General features: G+C 44.3%; 1 long non-coding RNA gene across 2 annotated transcripts; it reads right to left on the bottom strand.

The window, feature by feature from the left end:
• Positions 1-3,872: 3,872 nt before the first annotated feature.
• LOC136007567 (uncharacterized) lies at positions 3,873-17,442 on the bottom strand. 2 transcript variants are annotated; one of them, XR_010609755.1, is made up of 3 exons: positions 17,349-17,442; positions 4,207-4,393; positions 3,873-4,068 (listed from the first exon to the last, which is right to left on the bottom strand). It is a non-coding gene; the product is annotated as an uncharacterized LOC136007567 (long non-coding RNA). The 2 variants fall into 2 exon arrangements; XR_010609754.1 differs by lacking the exon at positions 17,349-17,442 and adding an exon at positions 9,757-10,434.
• Positions 17,443-18,528: the final 1,086 nt, after the last annotated feature.

Below are 18,528 nucleotides of genomic sequence, written 5' to 3'. Positions count from 1 at the left end.
AGTGTGAGCTACAGACATTGGTGTGGCACAGCAAAGGGCTGAGATAAGAAGGAACAGAACCTGTCAGCCATGTGGAATTGGTGGGCCAGGAGGGAATGACCTCACCAGCCAGGACCCATCCCAGTGTCCTCGTGGAATGAGCAGGGCAGGCTGGAAGGGGACAGGCAGGCATAGCCTGGAGCAGAGGTCATCAGGCAAGTCCATGGGTGATGAGGCAGGTCTAGGGTCAGGAAGCTAGTTCATGAGTCAGGGTCAGTGCAGGGTCCACAGCCAAACATGGGTATGGCTGCGATGTGGCTGCAGTGCAGATTGTTTGGGACCCAAGGAGTCTGAGCCCAGCTTAAAACCAGATCCTAGGCGAATGGGAGGTGAGGAGGGAGCTCACTAAGTCCCTAAGACCACCACCTATGCCACAGGGCTCTAGACTGGCGCTGAGCCCGGGCAGCCAAACTCCTAGAAGGGGTAGGATGTGCCCTGAGGGCCCTGACACAAGGTGAGCGACTGTCGTCACCCATTTCTGCCAGACAGGAGCCTTGTCACGTTCTTGTGTCACAAGAACAGAAATTACAGTTCTGGGGGCTCTCTTTGAGGTCCCACCATTTGCCTTAAGGGATTTGTAAGAGCAGCCATACCTGGTCAGAGTATGTGTCCATTGTGATGTGCTTCCTGCAGCGGCTTCGGGCAGATGCACAAAGAAATGGCTAAGAGCAGAGCAGGCACATCACAACATCGCTTCCCTGGGGTACTTTCATCAGCTTCCAACAATCTGCAGGTCAAGGGTTTCCTGCACCAGAAGTGGTCCCTTTAGGTGTAACAGCCCAGATTGAGGTTTTGTGCATGAATTTGTCTAATTCCAATGAGAACTTACACGAAGCGCTGGTGCCAACAGCATCCTGTAGCAATGAGACCCCCTTCTTAGCTTTTCCGTCTGTTGAATTCCATAATGAATCCCTCTAAAAAGCAAAATACTATATATATGTGTAGCTAAATTACTGCTGAATTCTTATGGGTACCTGAGAACAGACTTTGATCTGGTATAGCTATAGAAGTATCAGGTGGTTTGAATGATTTAATACCACTGTTCACATTCAAATATAGGATTTCAGGCTTAGAGACACAAGTAAGAGCACTCTTGGGAAGAAATACTATAATGTGCTTCTTTTCTGTAAAATCTGACAGCCAAAACGTGAGCAGATTAAAACAGAAGGTTAAGGGCATGTTAATAAAAATTCTATTGCATAGAGATACCTCCAGAGATTACAAGAGCAGAGAAATCACAGTGTCAGTGCTATTTATCACTGAGAGAAGACTTGACGTTCCCCCTGTAACCTAGTGTTTCTATGGAAAAGGCTTCTCTTGGCTTTCTCCCTATTATGATCAATATGATACACTCAATATGCACAAATGCTGTTTCCGGACTCAATCAAGCTTTCATGATAGAGAAACAGGGCATAATCTGTCATTCAGAAAAGAAAATGACAATACAAATACTGTATTATTCAGTGCAGCAGATAGCTGGGCAATGCTTCCTAACTATGGATTATGGAGGAAATTTGAGAACTGACATTGCAGAACTGGGACAGATGAGGACATCAGCAGAATGGTATCACCCACTGCTGGTATAAAACACAGGGACTTTTCCCCACGTCTCTGCAATGGGAATTAGGTTCCTGCTCTGTTAAGCCTTTGTTGCGCTGCCTTTTGAGGTGTAGGAAAACTTGCTCCATCACGGAGTATTTTTCTTGGCATTACATGCATTCAACTGAAAGAGTGGCTTTCAAACAGCGCTCTTGAGAGCTTGTTGGGTGTATATGCCATAGGGCCCAGCTAAAGGAGTCACATACCACACATTTCCAGCCTATCTCCAGCTGCTCCAAGCAACTTCAGGCTGTTGCTTCTCTCCAACAGCAGCTTATCGCGTGAGAGAAGATAGCACTTCCCCATCTGATGCAGAAAGCTGATGCCCGTGGTGCTTTGCTGGCTTTGAAACAGTGATGAAAATAAAGCCTCTTTTCCTCATGCCTCCATTTCAGGGTGTTCCTGGCAGGAGTTGCCTCAAGGGCTTCCTGTACACAGAACAATAAACTTCTTGAATGCACTTGAGCTGCTATGACTTCTGGGTGGGAGAATAACCAGTTATGTTTCATACGCTCAGGGGATCATTTCAAAGCAGGGTTTCTAATGGAGTTAGTGGTGTCACTACTGGAGTTAACAGGGCATCTCATCCCTCTTTTCTCCCCTGTTTCCTATTTAAAGCCCATCTTCAGCACACAGTTCTCTCAATTACTCTGTAGATGCTTACAGCGCATGTGAAAGACATAATACTGTTCTACTTCCATTTGTTTTTCCAGGACATCCCATGAAATAACATGATGACCTTTGAAGGTCCCTTCCAACCCAAACTATTCTATGACTCTATGACACTATGATGGCATCATCCCGTGATTTACTCCTGTACCCTTTTGTTTCTTACATCTCTCCATGCCAGAGTGCAGGAAGCTAACCTCCTGCTCCGTTATCTCAATACAATTTCCTTCATCACCTCATGCGAGCTAAGTCCTCATCATCTTCTTTGATTCTCCTTTAAATAACAATCTTCAGACTGACTTTACAAAGAGCGTACCGTACTCCCTGCTGTCAATGCAATGTTAGCTTCTGTAAATCAATGTATTATGACACGCTGAACAAGTGATTAACAGTGCAAGAAAACAGCATTTGCCTAAACTGCAAACCACCTGGAAAGCCTGCATATAGGAAACATCTGCATTTCTTTTTGCTATATCAGAATTTGATTCAACAGTACTGGGTTGTTTCATTCCCTCGATCACTCTTATTACTCTGGAGTGAATGGTGCAAGGTGTGTGCCAGGGGACAGCTATGTACCAAGGAGTTGTAAAGTAAATGGACTAAAAGGACCTGTAGAGTCCTTAACTGAATGCTTCTCAAACGCTTTTCACCACTGGCTCATCAGATCTTAGAGGGCACGTTTACCGGATGATTTTAAACCCCATAATGTTAATGAAATATACAGCCAAGTATCAGCAAGCGAATAAAAGTGATAGTAAAACAACTAGAGCATGAACGATCCCATTTTAGCCCATGTGTTGTTTAGCTATACAAGAAAATTATGACAAAACCAAATAGGGTTTCTCTTTTCTTTGCTTAAAGTCTGGCTTGTTCTTCACCTAAAAAAAGGCTGAGAAACATTGACATAGACTATTGCTCTGTCCTAATTTTTGTGTATGTTATTCCTCACAGTGAGGAAATCTCCGTAACCAAAGATCCTCAGGGATGGAAATAACACAAGTTCCACGGGCGACACATGGACCAGTCTGTGGAGGGTTGCGCTGAGTAACCTGTTGGTCACAACGTGGCCCCTGTGATTCATTCATGCAGCAATTTCTGAAGAAAATGACAATGCAAAGATAAACCCGTGTATAATTCACATTCTTTCCTCCTTTGCTGGAAAAGAGCACTCGTTTTCAGAGGGAATTAAACAAGGAATAATTAAAAACTAAACATAAAAGAATGAAACATCGAAAGGCATTAACTCCTGTGGCAATTTTAATGACATTACTCAAAACTGCCCTGGAAGTCCATAGAAGCTCTGTAGTACTAGGATGTTAAATCAAATACCAAGCAACTAGCACTACATGATACAATGGCATTAGAAGATGTTATGATACTAGCCTTTCACATTTGCAGATCCTCCTTTACCCATAAGATCTGAAAGGGGGGTTTGACAGTATTATTCTAGACACTGTCTGTAGGTATCAGGGAAAAATGACTGCTGCTGTTGCAAAACTGGCTGAACCTGCTCAGAAAAGGCCTGTCATGGGAGTAGGAGTGATGTGAGTAGGAGTGATGCCGTACCTCAGGAATTAGTCTCACATGCTCCTGCTACTAGCACATGGAAATATGCAGCAAAATGCCACAAAACTTGCCTTTTCGTTTCAAGCACAAGCCAAGGCATCCCATCTGCTGTGCCAGGCCAACAGGGATCCGCGTGCTGCTGCGCAGGAGCTGCCACGAAGTGCAAATGAAGGTGCGGTACGTAGGAGGTAGGCGCTGCAGGTGAAAAAGCTATTGGTTATATGGTAATATTATTCCTGTAACAGTCCAATAAAAGTAGCATAAATGGTCATCTCTGGAGGCAATATTGTGCTATAAAACCAAACAGCTTATTCTCCAGAGAATAGAGCTCACCTTGCCTGGTTACCTGAGAAAGTCCACCCCGCTTTCTGCTTACTTGTCAAAATCAAGTTCTTGGTTGCGGGTACCCGAGTTTAAATGTCTAGATGCTGGGAAGAGGCATGATCAGGGGAGATTCCTCCTTCTGGAATTCATTCTTCCCTCCCATCTAACACAGTCCAGGTGCTTTGACTGAAGCAGGCTATGAAAGATAGAGACTCTCAGTACTGTTTCAAAATACATATTTGTTTGTTGTGTGCACATGAACATGCTTTGACGTGCTTCAGCACCACTGGAAGCAAAGATTTATCACTCAGAGGTTCTCTGTATGTAGGTAGGTAAGAACCAGCTCTTACTCTTCCTTTTATGCATAAAAGGAAGATCATTTGCTGTCAGTTTAGCTTACTGGACATGAGATGAAAGTTAACCAAATGGCTCGTAAGTAAGGATGGTTAAGAGGCAAATTATTAGCTATGGAAAACATTTGTTCAGATAATCATAGAATCATAGAATGGTTTGGGTTGGAAAGGACCTCAAGATCATCCAGTTCCAACCCCCCTGCCATGGGCAGGGACACCTCACACTAAACCATCCCACCCAAGGCTTCATCCAACCTGGCCTTGAACACCACCAGGGATGGAGCACTCACAGCCTCCCTGGGCAACCCATTCCAGTGCCTCACCACCCTAACAGGAAAGAACTTCCTCCCTTCAGTGCAAGGCGTCAAGGCTGAACTACAGCTTGGTCTGCGTTCTATGTAACCTTAGCTTGTGAACCTTGATCAACCCGATTTCCTTTTCAGTAAACCGGTTAATGTCCCCAGATAGTGATTAATTATACTGCAAAATCCCTCAAGCAGCAAATCACTTGGTTATCTGAAACTGTGCTTTGGCCCCTTTCTGCATGCAGGAAATCAAGCGTATGACACAGTACAGATGTCAGCTTGTTATTTTACCCGGTAACACCAGAAATGAGCACTAAATTGGAAGAAATACTGTAGCACTTATCTAAAGTTATAAAATGAAAAGAACTTCTGTTTTCAAGACCATGCAGCTCCTAATGGCTGTTTTAAGTTATTCCTTACTCTTCCTAAGAAATGTCTGGCCTGCAGAGTTACCACGTTGGCTTTGACACCATGGATTAGTTAGATGTGAAGCATAACAGGTCAAAAAGAAAAAAAAGCCTTCTTCTAACATTCATTCTTAAGAGGATCATTTGAAGAACGTGAACAGCAAACTATTCTTGTGCACAGTGCTCAGAGGAACACGGAGGAACATCAGCATTGCAGATACTTCCACTCAGCAAGAGATCCAAACACTCTGAATATCAGGATTCTGCCCAACCTACGTTTGCAATGGTCATGCATCTCTTTTAGAGAAACACCTGTATCAATCAGCAGTGTCCTGGGGTCATGACCAGTTTTCTGACTTTGATGAGAAAATCAATCTCCAGTGCCCCAGGAGATGCTGGTGTGGACACTTAGAATCATAGAATCACAGAATGGTTTGGGTTGGAAAGGACCTCAAGATCATCCAGTTCCAACCCCCTGCCATGGGCAGGGACACCTCACACTAAACCATCCCACACAAGGCTTCATCCAACGTGGCCTTGAACACCGCCAGGGATGGAGCACTCACAACCTCCCTGGGCAACCCATTCCAGTGCCTCACCACCCTAACAGGAAAGAATTTCCTCCTTAGATCCAATCTAAACTTCCCCTGTTTCAGTTTTAACCCGTTACCCCTTGTCCTGTCACTGCAGTCCCTGATGAAGAGTCCCTCCCCAGCATCCCTATAGGCCCCCTTCAGGTACTGGAAGGCTGCTCTGAGGTCCCCACGCAGCCTTCTCTTCTCCAGGCTGAACAGCCCCAACTTCCTCAGCCTGTCTTCATACAGGAGGTGCTCCAGTCCCTGATCATCCTCGTGGCCTCCTCTGGACTTGTTCCAACAGTTCCATGTCCTTTTTATGTTGAGGACACCAGAACTGCACACAATGCTCCAGGTGAGGTCTCACAAGAGCAGAGCAGAGGGGCAGGATCAGCTCCTTCGCCCTGCTGGTCACGCTCCTTTTGATGCAGCCCAGGATGCGGTTGGTTTCTGGGCTGCGAGCGCACACTGCAGCCGGCTCATGTTCATTTCCTCATCGACAACACCCCCAAGTCCTTCTCTGCAGGGCCGCTCTGAATCTCTTCTTTGCCCAACCTGTAGCTGTGCCTGGAACTTTCCTGCCAGCTCTTCTAAAGAACAACTACAAATTCCTCTCTTATCTATTGCTTAGGGTTTGTTGGCTTTTTTCTGTCAGGATTATGTTATTTGTATACAGTTGCTGGCGTAGTAAAAACCTTTTAACCAGGACATCTTCCTGGATGCTAATTTAGCACAATTATACTTAATGACAGCGAAACTGCATAACAGGCACATATTCGTTCAGTGACACAGGCAGTTAAGTACTAACAAGCTCTTAAATTAGTGTGAAACGCCAAACTTCTATCTCCTTATTGCTGTAGTTTTACTTCGGCAGGTACTTTATGCCACAGCAAGTCTTTTCAGAAGCATTTTTGTCTCTCTTAATCAGGATAGCTGTTTAATTGAGTTGGCTGTCTATCAGTTCAGATGATTCTGCTGATTGAACGCTCAGATTTGCTTAGCTTTAGCTAACCAGATATGAAGGTGTAGTGTTCCTGCAGGTCTTTCAGTTAGAAAAACAAGCTTGTATGTTGGAGAGCATAGGTTAGAGCAATTAGAAGATATGCTGCAGGTATTACGCATTCCTGAGAGTACCAGGCTGCTTTTCTTCCTTCTAAATTTTATATCACTGTTACAAATCACTATTGGAAAAAACCTGTTTTGTTCGCATTAAATGATTATATAGGTATAAACTGAATGGTTAGGTTAAGAAAAAGCAACTAAGAAAAGCAGTCCACAGAAAATAAGGGGGAAGTGCCTAAATCATTATATTTGCCTAGCAGCTAGGATGGCTGGTGTTTTCCAGTGATGCACCACCAGTCAAAAGCACTCTAGAAATAAGGTCACAAACACAATTTCCATTTATCCCTGCAGGTTCTCTTCATGCCACAAAAAGCAGAGGAAGAGATGTCTACTGGAGAGGGGGGGGGGAAAGGAAAAAGAATAAATTACCCCATGAAAGGAATTAACAGTTGACCAGGTTGGATGAAGCCTTGGGTGAGATGGTTTAGTGTGAGGTGTCCCTGCCCATAGCATGGGGGTTGGAACTGGATGATCTTGAGGTCCTTTCCAACCCAAACCATTCTATGATTCTATGATTCTAGTAGCTTTACTTTCAGCAGCCCACATGTAATTTCAGGACCTAAAGCCAACCTGGCTGTTCCTGTGGAGATAAACCAGGATGGTCCTCATCTTTCCTGAAACACCTATACCTTCCCAGGGTGCCCAGGACCCCATCTCTTGTACTGAAAGCATGAGGCTAGAGGGTTTCTACTGCTATGGCCAAAGATGAAGTGGATGTAGCGCACTCTACCCTGCATACTCTTATAGCCAGCTTAGGACAACAAATAACACAATAGAAAGGTTAGTAGGGTTTTTTGCAGAAATAAGAAATAAACCATTGCTCGCGAAGTTTCTCATTTGTGAAGGTGTATTTCAGATAACAAAGAGGGCTGGGAGAAAGGGGTCCATCATCAAGACTTTACTTTGTGCTTCTTAAATCTCGGAGTTCTTTTCCTCTTTCATAGCAGAACTTCTGTTTTCCTCTTTTTGGCCATTAAGCTCCTCCAGTGAGGATATGGAGTTTCATTCCTACTCAGGCACATCCTGGGTTTTGGCATTTTTTCGAGTAAACACGCAGGCCCAGCTCTGCATCACTCAGTAAGGCACTTAAGTTACCACTGTTTTCATCAGATAATGGCCTGTTACTGTTGGTTACATCATAGGAATAATTTCTTGAAGCCTATTGAGGCCAGAAAGCAACCAGCTTTAGCCACAAAGAGATTTCTGCATGCTAGTGTCTTCAGAGGAGGAACAGGACTATTTTGTAGTCAAGCTCTCCAGTCACTTAGGAGTCAGCTCTGTGCTCTTCACACCCGAGCCTTTTGTCTCCCCTTGTTTTGCAATGGCTACTTTTAGGACCATGTCCTGAGAAGAAATGCACACCTTGGCACATCAGCTCCAGAAGCTGGGAAACATCATTGATAGACATTTCTTACTTTCTAAAGCACAAACTACAGCAATCTGTACTTTTTCCACTTGAGTAAAAACAATTCCAGCCTTCCTGTAGCAACAGGGCAAGGGGCAATGGTTTTAAACTGAAAGAGGGAAGATTTAGACCAGACATAAGGAAGACATTTTTTACAGTGAGGGTGCTGAGGCGCTGGCACAGGGTGCCCAGAGAAGCTGTGGCTGCCCCATCCCTGGCAGTGCTCAAGGCCAGGTTGGACACAGGGGCTTGGAGCAACCTGCTCTAGGGGAAGGTGTCCCTGCCCATGGCAGGGGTTGGAAATGGATGAGCTTTAAGGTCACTTCCAAACCAAACCAATCTGGGATTCTGTGATTCTTGTTACTCAGATTGTATTTCAGAATACTTACAGTATGGAAATGCCCCCAAAAAGTAGAAAAACATGACTCTCCTGTCTAATATAAAATTATGGGAACTTTCCAGTAAAATAGGAAGACATACGTACAAAAGATCAGCATGGAATCTTGATCTAAACTATATAGGATCTCCTGAATATTTTCTTCACCTGTGTTTCTGAACTCCCTGGCAAGCTGTTTATAGTGTAAAGAATCTCAAATGATGAACATGATTCATGTTTTCTGCAGAAAGAGAAGGTGACTAATTATTTACAGGAAGATAGAGCAAATACGGACCAGCTGTCAACTCACACGTAGTTTTGTCCTTCCTGCCAGATTGCTGAGGGCCTATACACCGGTATTGCTCTTCAGTTTATCCTGCTTTGGTTTCATTCATAGCTGACAACTGCATTTTCCCTTTTTATATTTGCAGTAAAATACTGTACAAATAACATTTGGGAGAATACATGGCAGCAACTCTTGCAAGCAACACTGACTGGGTGCCAGACTGGAATCAGTTCACTGGTTAGTCCGAGGGGGATTAATGTGTGCGTTTAATTTAAATCCCAAATTTAGAAACATTATGGAAAGAGAACTGAGAGCATAAATAGCACTTCAAAGTGCTATAGCTGTTTCTTCCCTGGATTCTGCTTCTGTGAAACGTGGGGGTAAGTTTTTGCTTGGGTACAACATGCCATAAGGTGAAGTTCAGATGTCGTATTTTTCGGCCCTTCTTACAATAAGAAATGTTAATTGTTAACAGTTTCTCGGGAGAAAATGATAGAAACCCCACTTTTTTCAACCGAAAGGAACCCCAATAGATGGCTGGATATGGTACATAGGATACATTTTTCATATACCCACACTTGGAATTTCAGTGTGCTTATGTCTACTACTTCTAGCCAGGACATGGCAAGTAAAATTGCATCAGATAATAAAAGAAGTCCCTGTAGAGGGTCCGATGGTTTGTTGGTGCAGGTGTTAACTAGACTAGAAGCTTCGCACTGTCATACCATACCTGGTTCGTCCCTTTGTCCACAACTCTGCCCAGTACTCATGGAAAACCTGTAGTCCGGGTCCAGCCTGGCCTTCCAAGCTGGTGTGCTGTCCTGACTGCTTTGCGGTTCTCCAGGAGCAGAGCAGGAGGGATCCTATGTAATGAACACACTAACAGAAAGATCTTAAGGCTAACACCGGGAAATAAGGGGTTCTTGACATTAGGCCCTGTTTTGAAAGACATCATGAAAATCAGGAGTCACAGCACTGAAAAATGCTCTCTTGCATAGATTATGAAGGCAACAATCCTTCAGAAGATCAAATAAATGATTTCTTTTTATTAGGGCACAGCTGCATGCTTTCCCTTGAACAGACTGAATACACATCCTCTTGCATCCTTGACCTCATCCGATTTTGGTTGTTTGCCATGGGATACTGTCTACTGATCCTTCTAAGTCACTTCCTTTCTCAAAGTCAAAATCACAGCAGCGTTTTATAGATAAAATAAATTACTGGAAGCTCTCATGTCTTAATGGATGTACATACACAATCATTGTTTAGTTGACCCTTTCATCTGTTTAAATCTGCCTGGACATGCTGGAAGCAGCCAGTATTTAATGGAAAATGACAAATGCTCCACTGCATTATAGGGGTTTTTCCATTCCCCAGCTCCTTTGGGCAAGAGTTATAAATTAGAATCATAGCATTAAATCCAACATGCAACAGTGACACCTGAGATCCAACATATTCTTCTGCCCGGGCAGATTTCCCAGATATTTGGAAGGTACAGGGTTCAGAACTGATGTTGTACCTAGCAAATGTATTTTTGTGAAGTGTTCTGCAGCCTGTAGCAAATTCCATTCTATCTCTTATGGTCATATGCAACATGAATAATGGTATTTTTTTCCCTCTGCTCTGCCTATACCTTTCTAGGTAAGAAAAGAAAATTGCCTCTTCCTTCTATTACTTTAGGCTGTCAATAAAACATTGCAGTAACCACCCATCGTGGCTTAGAAGAGATTTTCATTGTTCTACAGAAGTTCGGCAACTCAGAGCTGACCTAAAGTAGGCTGTATTGACCTGGATTATATTCAGATTAACAACTGGAGGGAAACATTCTCCAGACCTCATCATTAGTCCCTCCAAAGTAGCTTCGCTGTGGTTTGTAGTGAATTGAACCCTATGGAGTTTGTATGTAGAATCAGAGAGAATGAATTCTGGCCTTTTTATTGCCTTCTGCCAGGAGAAAAAACTAGTATATTGATTATAATGTTAACACTTGACTAGCACATACAATAGTGCCATTTTGCGGGGCTTATGCGCTGTTCTTCAAAACACAAAAAGCACAAGTTCCAGTTAGGAAAGAAAAATCAAGAAGGAGAACTTGCTCTGCAAAAAGCTTTTTCTTTGTCTTTTGCAATAAGCTCACAGCAATCTGTCTTCATTAAACTGCAAGGGATCTGGCGCGGGTCGTGGAATAGACTCTGGTTCATTTTAAAAGAGGGAAATAGCTCCTAAATACATTGAGCTGCTTTTTGGAATTTATGAAGCAGAACACAGACCTAAGAGCTGGCAACATTTAACAGTAATAAGGCAATTCTTACATCAGAAAGTTCATTACAGGATCCTTTCATGATGTTTTCCAGCAGCTGGAAAAACGGAATCTTTTGCAGGCTGGGAATGAAAAACCTCGCTTTAAAATTACCTTGTGGATACCCCAATACACAGTTGGTTTAAAATGGAAGCATAGCAGAATTCATCCTGCTGCTTTTAATGCAATGGGCTTGTTACTGAAGGAAGAAAATGTGTTTACCTCATGCTATGCATTAGTGCTGGCTGAGCTGCAGCATACGGTGGAGAGTGGGTCCTGCCTGTGCTTTGTTCCTCTGCAAATGTTTTGAGGTGGTCAGCACTGCTTTTGTACAAGGCAGAAGCTGTTGTATTTAAAGAGCACTAGGACAAGGATTGTGCCTGGCTCCATGTTGCAAAGAAGAGGCATTTCCCTACAAATGCATGTTTTTCTTCATAGTCTGTCATAACTCCCCAAGCTGTCCTTCCTACTGTTTTCCATCAGCAAAAGCGTGGCCCAAGGAGCCTGAAATCTCTTTGCAGCCTAATAGCTGGAGTGAGCTTGCCAGCGCTGAGCGATGTGGATGTGATGCCTATACCACAGACCACTCTCACTGTTCTTTCACTACTCAGATTCTGACCACAATGAGTTGCAATATGCTGTTTTTCAAGGTGACTGTGCTGGTCAGCCAGTGGATGTTACTACAGTCGAAAATGCAGCTGTTTAGCATCTCGCTTTGCGTTTTTCTTTCAGCTTGTCTGCAGCATGCATGCTGAGAGATTCTCTAAATCATCCACAGCTGCAAACACTCTCACCCCAAAATGCAAGTCCCACAGGGAATATTTCGTGTCCAGGTTGCTCTCTGCTGCTCCTCAAAGTATTTCTTTCTAAAGATGCTGAGGACTGTTTCACTTCACTTGCTACCTGAACACTGTCCCCAGCTTTAAAAGACAAATAAATAAGCTGAAAACAACTGGACAACAAACCATCCCACTCAGCCTTTTTAAAGACTGCAGAACCCAGAGGATGCTTAGAACCATTCCAGAGGCATTCAGGCACTCCAAGTCAGCTGCAGCTCCTCACCAATTACTGAGCTGGCTCCTACAGTCAGTGCTGGTGTAGGAGATGGTGGAGATCAAGGACAAAAGCTTATTCCCTCTCTTGAGTACTCAGTTCCCCATCTGGCTAAGGGAGCTGGCTGTCATCACTATTTCCCTCTTCTCCAGTTAGGCATTATGCAAGGCTCAAATATGCCTTAGGAATGAGGCCACAGAAAATACAGTTGGGGAATCAGGAAGGGTGTAGGAAAAGAACAGAGATGAACTGTAACCCACAGTGCATTTTATATTTAAAATATACTATACCACTAAAAATATGCATGAAAATTGCAATTTCAGATTTAGATTAATTTTATAGCAACCTAAAATTATGGCTGTCCTTTAAAGAGCAACCACTAATGGTCTGAATTTCAGAGACAAGTGAAGGGAGGCACAGTAAGCTCTGAATAGGACATGAAGGAGAGACAGAAAGAATCTCCCAACAAACCTTCCTAGTAAATATGGGTATTTATGAGACAAAGAGGCTGCAATTCTTGGCCTGCTGCTCAACCAGGATGTACAGGTCTGCAGCAAGCTTCTGGCTGAGTATTTGCCTCTCTCTGCAAGAGTTCAGACTAGCTGGTAGCAGCGATTTCTGTCCTGAAATCCAATCTATAGTTCTAAGAGACTATCATGTTGTCATGGCTGAGTGAGACGAGAAATAAACTTTAATAGTGTTAGCAAATAGAGTGATACAGCTGAAAGCCTGGGTTTGCATTTCTGTGCTGGGGAAGACATAATTTCACTGTCATTTTTACCCTCATTATAGGCAACTGACAACTTCCCAGTGAAGTTGGTGGGCAGATATCAGACCTCTTACTGTGAGCTGACAGATGAATAACAAGCTGCTACATAGGAGAATGTGATTTATACTGTATGTTAATAAAAGTGATTTTTTAACAGCTCTATAATGTCAGGGATTCTTTAAAAATACAGCACCTGCAGATTAAGATGCATAAATGACAATGGTTTGATATGAAAAAAACCCAAGATATTTTGGTGAGCACCCTCCCACTCCTGGATGCATTAAGAGAGAACAGAGGAAAGGAGAAAAGCCTGGAAATGGGGAAAAGGAAGCAGGAGAAAGAAGTTATCCAAAGATGAATCTGCTATTACTTGTAAGACCCCTGTGTTATCACCAGCTACTTTTAACTGCATTTGCTAGAGACTATTCTGCTGAGCATTTGGCCTTGCTTTTTTTCTTACTCTCTTGCTGTACCCAGAAACAGCAGCGATGTTGCAATCCTTGAAGTACCTGTGCATAAAAGCAAAGCCCACAGGGAAGCCCAGCATGGCTTTTAACATGCACTTTGTGTGCAAGGAGTGGAACCGTGGTTCATTACCTGTCTCCAGCCACTCCTTAAAAGCTGAAGAGCTTTTCTTTGTGTTTGTGTGGCTATGTTGCCATGGCAGCTGCTCATTTATTAGCTGCAGCACACATTAAAGCAGGCTGTGTAACTATATTGTGTGGATGGCGAAGATGCATGCACATTTCTATTTGTGAAGAAAAGTCAACAATCTCTTTCCTGAGAGCAGGTAATGGAGATGCCAAGCCAAAACAGAAACCACCGTGTTTTTAACCATAAAGCAAGAATGACTAATGACTTAATTGCACTGATGTAGGTAATTACGCTCTGATATGTCCAGCTACGCCGGGCATCTGATAATAGATCATTCACTAAAGGTGGGACTGAATCAACCATTTTCCTCTCAAATCTGAATAGCCAAAACCTTTGGCAACATTAGATGCTGTATTCAGACTGGGATTTAGGGCTTAACATAATCACCGACCCCATCAAGAGAAGACTCTAGGGAAGGGGAAATGGAGGGAGAAAAATGAAATGCGTAAGGTGTTTGGCTGGCATCAGAACTGAATCAGGCCCAGAAAAGGTGGCCATTACCTGACTTGTGGCTTGTACAGAAGAGCCATTTCTGAGTCTCAGGCAGAGGAATCAAACATAGAAAGGGGGAAAATTACACAGGTTAGTTCTTGATGTTGGAGAGTTACCGAACTTCCATGCGAAGCTCAAGAAGGCTGACATTTCTCCGCGCGAATTTCCATAGCGTGATAAAACAAACCCCAAACCATTCTTCCTGCTCTGCTCTCACTGCAAGGGGGGTGGCCAGTCAGCACTATCAACAGCTTACAGGTATGCTTAGGCTATAATAGAGCCTGGCTTTATAATTTCCCCCTTTCTTTTTTCTAACTCCCAAAGTTAAAAGTAGCCACAGACAGGGAAGAAAACTACAATAGGATGACCTAATGAACACATGCTAGCACAATTGAACCTACCGGGTGGCAGGAACACTAAACTTGGTCTGAACGAAACACTAACAGGACCGTGCCTATGAAAGTATCACACAGGTCTTGATGCTTCCGAGTACGTGGTGTGGGAGTGCAAGGGAGTGACGACTGTAACACAACTTGTTAGTGACGGAAATCAGCCTTGTTTAAAATAAACACCACTCTCCCCTTCCATATGGTCTCTTGCTGAGTTCTGTGCAATTGATTTGGTGCATGCTGCTTTGGGAGAAGCATCAAGGAGCAAGTGATTCACGTTTCAAAACGTGTAGCACATGACTGGGGAACAAACCTGTCAGTACCTTCGGTCTGGAGACTACGCTTCAGGCAATCCTCCTGCTTTAGGTGCTCTTAGAGAAAGTATTTCTCTCACCCATGTAAGTCCCTGGGATCACTGCCGTATCATGGTGCTGAATCAGCAGGACAGGCTGCCAGAAGATTTGATAGAGCAGAACGGTGCTGCAGAAGGTTTTAAAGTGTTGACACGTACAAATCAGAGGTAAGATGGGAAAATCTTGAATGCCTTTGCAGATTAGTAACGGAAAAAGTGCCATTCAGATGAAGTCAGATGACACAGGAATAAATCTTTCCAAAACCAACAATTTAGCCCGAACATTGACACAATCACTTAAATGAAAACCTCCCAAGCCCCCTTCAGTAAAACACATGAATCTGAGAGTTTCAGAAGCTTTGTTCTCGTTCCAAGATGCTCATAGAATCATAGAACAGTTAGGGCTGGTAAGGACCCCAAGATCATCCAGTTCCAACGCCCCTGCCATGGGCAGGGACACCTCACACTAAACCATCCCACACAAGGCTTCATCCAGCCTGGCCTTGAACACCGCCAGGGATGGAGCACTCACAGCCTCCCTGGGCAACCCATTCCAGTGCCTCACCACCCTAACAGGAAAGAATTTCCTCCTTAGATCCAATCTAAACTTCCCCTGTTTCAGTTTGAACCCGTTCCCCCTTGTCCTGTCACTACAGTCCCTGATGAAGAGTCCCTCCCCAGCATCCCTATAGGCCCCCTTCAGGCACTGGAAGGCTGCTCTGAGGTCACCACGCAGCCTTCTCTTCTCCAGGCTGAACAGCCCCAACTTCCTCAGCCTGTCTTCATACGGGAGGTGCTCCAGCCCCTGATCATCCTCGTGGCCTCCTCTGGACTTGTTCCAGCAGTTCCATGTCCTTTTTATGTTGAGGACACCAGAACTGCACACAGTGCTCCAGGCGAGGTCTCACAAGAGCAGAGCAGAGGGGCAGGATCACCTCCTTTGCCCTGCTGGTCACGCTCCTTTTGATGCAGCCCAGGATGCGGTTGGTTTCTGGGCTGCGAGCGCACACTGCAGCCGGCTCATGTTCATTTTCTCATCGACCAGCACCCCCAAGTCCTTCTCTGCAGGGCCGCTCTGAATCTCTTCTCTGCCCAATCTGTATCTGTGCCTGGGATTGCTCCGACCCAGGTGTAGGACCTTGCACTTGTCGTGGTTGAACTTCATAAGGTTGGCATCAGCCCACCTCACAAGCGTGTCAAGGTCCCTCTGGATGGCATCCCTTCCCTCCAGCGTATCAACCGGACCACACAGCTTGGTGTCATCGGCAAACTTGCTGAGGGCGCACTCAATCCCACTGTCCATGTCAGTGATGAAGTGGAGTGGAGATGGATTAAATCCATTCTTTCCTTCCAAGGCAGTTCTGGTTCCATGCAACATAAATACCTCCAGAAGCCCTGGAATTAGGGAAATGGGGCTTCCTACAAAGCTGTGCCTCCTGTCTCCTTTCCTTCGTTGTCTAACCTTGCCTTAGCACTTTTTGTGTTTCACAGACACAGTTCTTCCCACTGTTACAGACAACCTGCTAATTTTTCAACAACTTGCACGTTGACCCCTTCCCACTCATTTCTCCATATGGGATAAGTTCTTGGTACTGGTGCAGGAGCACTAGAGGTCTATAGGACCCAATATAGAGCACAATGAGTTTCCAGGCTATTTCCAATCCTCATCATGATCATGGAATCATCATAGAATCCCAGACTGGTTTAGGTTGGAGGGGAACTTAAAGCCCATCCAGTTCCAGCCCCCTGTATACATCTGAATAAATGCTGGCTAAAGATGCCACAGTGAAATGCTAGGTTTTACTTTCTATTAGCTTTCAATCTGGAGGAGCACCTAAAAAGCATATAACTGAGGAAAGGGAGGAATGGCAGGAGGAGAGCATATACACAGCTCACTCTTTTTGATGTTTTATTGCTTTGAAGCCACAAATGCCCCTCTCTATTTGCTGTGGCCACTTTAGCTTAACTAGAACTAACTCCAATCACAGTGCATGAAAATCTAGCACTGTTTTTGCCCCAGCGTCTCTGCCCACTATACACCTGGCAGTACTGCAGGGGATTTCACCCGAAGACAAGAGGCTGAAAAAATGGCTTGAACTGTGGTGATTCTAGCCCAGAGCAACCACATGCACAGACAAAACAATATGTCTTAGCTAGGAGACAATAACTAACAGCTTAATACATCTAAGCCAGGAGACAGTAACTAATGACTTAGCGGGGAGCAAGGTCTGCTTAGGGGAGTTACAGAAAGCCCTTAGTATTAGGAAGCTCTTAGTATTAAGAAGCCCCACTCTCTTTTGAAAATTGAACTTACCTCCTATGAACAAAGGGAAGAGAGCGAAGCCAAGCTGCAGGGACTGAGCAATGCTCCTCTCCAGCCACACCTGGAGCTTGACTGCGTGATGCCTGGCATCCTGTCACAGCTGAGATGGAAGCTGAGTTATGGGGGAAGTATAAACACCTGTGAACTCTGTTTTGGGAGGTGTAAGGCTCTTATATTGTTAGAGTTGTGTGTTCAAAGAGAATGAGAGGCACATTGCCAGGGTGGGCTGGCCTTCTGAGCAAACCCTGAGAGGGTCAAACCTTAACTAAGGACTGCTGTAGCTACAGTCATAGTTCAATGATTTGAGCAGGAAGTAAGTCACAGCATGAATACAGGTTCTGATCTTCACTGAACACACAGCCGGAGCATAATTTAGGTAGTTTTCATGGGATTTATGCTTACTGAACAGCCCAAGACACTTTCTTCTGAACTTGTATTTCCATGCATCTGATTCAGCTGAGAAAATCTTTCTGCTTTAAATCCATTAGCTTTTTCCATTAGAGAGAAACCTCTATGTAACTGTTTTGCAGACAAGCTAATGGAGATTTTCTGATTACCCACTTACTGACTTATGAGACAATCTATGTCCAACTCGGCCATAGACATTCAGCAGTCACACAATTTTCTTCCCACACAGCTGTCTCCACCCGTGTTATGCCCTAAAAGAAGGGGATGAAGTTTTAGGTTATTAAGAGTCATCAGAACAGCTTACTGTGTTTCAAAGTCAAAAAGGGAGCACAGGAGTCACAACTCCACATTCCCCTCTCTACCCACTGTAACAGCAGCTAAACACTGGAGTCAACAGCATGAAGCCAACCTGCCAAACCTCAAGCAGAGCAGGAAATTCACTCTATTTTCCTTCTCTTCCTGATCTCCCTTGGCAGTACTGATGCATACCCTGCCTGCCACCCAGGTAAAGGTCCTGTGAGCTGAACACTTATGTCCGCACCATGGCATCCTAAGGGGTGAAAAGGGCACTACTAGGATTCTAGGATGAGCCATGGCTAAGCACCGATCTAAATGCCTACAGGTTTCCTACTGTAACCTAACTGTAACCGTAAGCCTGGACCAAGATTTCTGCCCTGTGATATACTGAGCCCCTGGGTACCAATTGCTGGTGGGAGGGTCTTGCAGGCAGGAAGCCTTTGCTCGCACAACCCGATCCACTTTG

Source organism: Lathamus discolor, chromosome 2 (genome assembly GCF_037157495.1).
Source record: "Lathamus discolor isolate bLatDis1 chromosome 2, bLatDis1.hap1, whole genome shotgun sequence".
Lineage (NCBI taxonomy): Eukaryota > Metazoa > Chordata > Aves > Psittaciformes > Psittacidae > Lathamus > Lathamus discolor.
This window is presented reverse-complemented; position numbering and strand designations above follow the sequence as displayed.